The sequence below is a fragment of the Tamandua tetradactyla genome, chromosome 6, assembly GCF_023851605.1.
Source record: "Tamandua tetradactyla isolate mTamTet1 chromosome 6, mTamTet1.pri, whole genome shotgun sequence".
Lineage (NCBI taxonomy): Eukaryota > Metazoa > Chordata > Mammalia > Pilosa > Myrmecophagidae > Tamandua > Tamandua tetradactyla.
Genome location: NC_135332.1, coordinates 10,764,610 through 10,767,656, shown reverse-complemented (window position 1 = coordinate 10,767,656; position 3,047 = coordinate 10,764,610). Strand labels below are relative to the sequence as shown.

General features: G+C 36.1%; 1 long non-coding RNA gene across 1 annotated transcript; it reads left to right on the top strand.

Annotated features, from left to right (window-relative positions):
• Positions 1-2,668, top strand: LOC143685797 (uncharacterized). Its single transcript, XR_013176737.1, has 3 exons — positions 1-115; positions 1,686-1,817; positions 2,586-2,668. It is a non-coding gene; the product is annotated as an uncharacterized LOC143685797 (long non-coding RNA).
• The last annotated feature ends 379 nt before the right edge of the window (positions 2,669-3,047 follow it).

The following is a 3,047-nucleotide window of genomic DNA, read 5'->3' as shown; positions in this document are numbered from 1 at the left end:
TTTATGCAAAACCGGCTTTTTTCTTTTGTGAAGGTAAAGTTCACACCGCTAGCCTGGCAAACCACAAATCAAAATAGCTAATATTGTAATGAGAACTACTACTTTCATTCCTAAGGTAAGAATCTCCGCTTAACTGTCTTCTTCCTTCCTTGCCTGTCTCCTCCCTTCCATGTTTCTTCTCTTCTGTTTAAATACTAAAGGGCTCTGTGTGTTTTATTATCTTCCAAGTCCTCCAGAAGATAAATGATAAAGAAGCCGAGGTAAAAAAGGAAAAAAAAAAAAAGAATCAACTTGAATTCATCTCCTCCAGGAGAAATCCAGTTCAGGATTTTCATAAGATGCACAATATTTCAATGAATGACTTAAAAATAAACAAGATAAAATGATAGTTTCCTTAGAGCTGGTGGTTTATACAAAATATGAATGAAACAAATTTATGTAAGATGGTGTCATTTCAAATAAAACAATTTATCCAAAGATGACGTTTACAGTAACGTGCCAATTTTTTTTTTTTATAAATAACTAAAAGCATTGCTTTAAAACCGAAGTAGATTTTCTGAAATCCTTCAACTGCATATTTTTTTACTGTGGTGATAATAAATAAAATGGAAATAGAAGCAACAAGAAATTTTGATTGAATGTATGCTAGTAGCAGGTATTGTTCTTGACACCTTGCATGCATTATATTATTTATTTTTCTTAGTTTACCAGTGTGGAAACTGAGGCATATGCAGGCCATATTATCTGTTCAAGGTACCATAATTAGTAAGTGATTGCCTGAAGATATGAACCCAGAAAGTTTGGCTCCTGAACCAGAACTCTTAACTACTTGTTTTTTGCCTGAGGCAGCCAAGCAAATCTCTCCCTGGTCTAGCGGATAAATTTTCTTGACTAGGTATCAACAAGGAGCTAAGTTTAAACATTCCCCAGATGAAAGCAAAATCATTAAAAAATACGGCAACTACGGATCAGTTTTTAGCATCTCTATTCCTAGATGATATCAGCTAGTGAAATAGCAAAATACAACTAAATTATAGGTGAAGATCTGAAGCTTAGGCTGGGTCTCTTTGTGTGTGTGTGACAACTTTAAAGCTCAACATAAGGCAACAGAATCAAGAAATCAAGTAAATTAATTTCTTAGTATAATATTTTGTACAATTATTTAGTATGTTTTTCCAGTGTTTGCCAATGCAGAATGTTCCCCACTTCATAAGGAGTGCTGCCCCCTCATTAATACCCACAGCTCCACAGGGTCTCTATCTGAGCTCTCCACTCCGAAGGATCTGATCTGTAAACACCCTTGCTATCTCCTCCTCCCAGGTCCTTTCCAGCCCTGATTGCATTTCTTTCCTCGTGCTTCAAATGAAACATTTTATTCTGTAATAAAATCTACCCTCTACCTGTTTTACTTATTTACTTATTTAAATGAACTCAAGTCACTACTTGAAATCAAGTAGTCCCAGGACTTGTGGGTTACTCACACAGCATAACATCACCAGCACTAAATTACAATAACTCCATGACTGTTTTGACTGATTGCAGATTTGGAATTCTGCATTTATCTAGAAGAGATAGGAAGGGAGGGAAGGATGGAGGGAGGGAAGCAGAAAAGAGGTAGGGAGAAAAGGAAAGGATTTGCACCTTTTAGAATAAAATTTTAGTCCAGATGTTTCTATTTTTTTCAGATTTCAGTTCTGAACTGGAATATTTAGTGAACGCTGGTTATCATCCAGGGGATACAATAAGCACCACAAAGAAACAAACTTGAATGATGTGATGTCCTGCCTGCCTTCAAGGAATTACTGCAGGACAATACAGTAAGTATAAAAACTGTAGGACAATATGGTGAGTATAAAAACCACCACCACCACAACAAAACTCCTGAATCGTGGAGTAATATGAATACTTAAAAGAAATACAAACTAAGTGTTTTTGGATCAAAGTAGGGATAATCCTATCTATTGGGTGAGGTCAGCAAAACCTTCACACAAGAAGTGATTTCATGAATTTTTAAGAGGGAGTAAAGGTTATGAAGTTATTCTAAACCTTAAAAACAAAAAGCAGGGGCAAAGACAGAAGCAGAGAAAGTATTGGGGGAACCAATATTGCAAGTTGCTTGTGGTTTTGGGCATCTGTAATGGAAGCAATGACTGAAAAGAGTGATTGGGGCCAGATGCTGGAAGAACTTCCTCCTCTGATGAGGATGTTGCACGTGATTTAGTAGACAGTGGAGTTCACTGAGAGCAAGGGCTAGAAAGGTGAATCTGGTCCACAGGTAGCAGAGATTTAAATAGGAAAAGACAGTCATGGGGGGGGGGGTGGAGAGAAAAAATAGTACATTAGTAAGAATTAGGAGGAAAGTTAGTAGGAATAAGTTAGTAATGAGTGTCAAAATGACTGTGTAGAGGGTGAATTAGACAGGAGTGAATGAAATAAATTGCCTTTATGTTCTTTGGCAGCTGATAAAACTAAGTAATGTGGGAGAAAGAAATTGTTAAACACAATTCTGAGTTTTCTTTATTTGAGTATGGGAGGGAAATTATTCTGAAGATTCTTCACTACTTAATGGCATAAATTCACCACAGGTTATGGGCAGCTACCCTAGGGAGAAGAAAATAGGGATTCGATGACTGGATTTACAACTAACCAGGAGCTGACTTTTTGCCAAGGCACTTTATTTCTTTGGATCTATGTTTTCAAACGCACAAAGTAAAAGCATTAAATGCTCTTTTTAAAAAATTTCTTCTAGGTATATAATTCTGTTCTTCCACCTGTTTATATTTATATTGAAGCTGAGCTGCATAAATGAAGCAGGGAGTATATGTCTGTTTTGCTCTACAATGCATACTCAATGTCTAGCACAGTGCCAGCCCTATAACAGGTGCTAAATATATGCATATTGAATTAATGGACTAATTAATGAATTAATGGACTAATTTACAGAAGAATATATGGGTTTATATCAAGGCTAAGACTGGTCCATTCAGTTTTTTTTGTGAAATCAGTTCTAGCAATTTGAATTTTTAACATATGTGGTTGGTTGGATT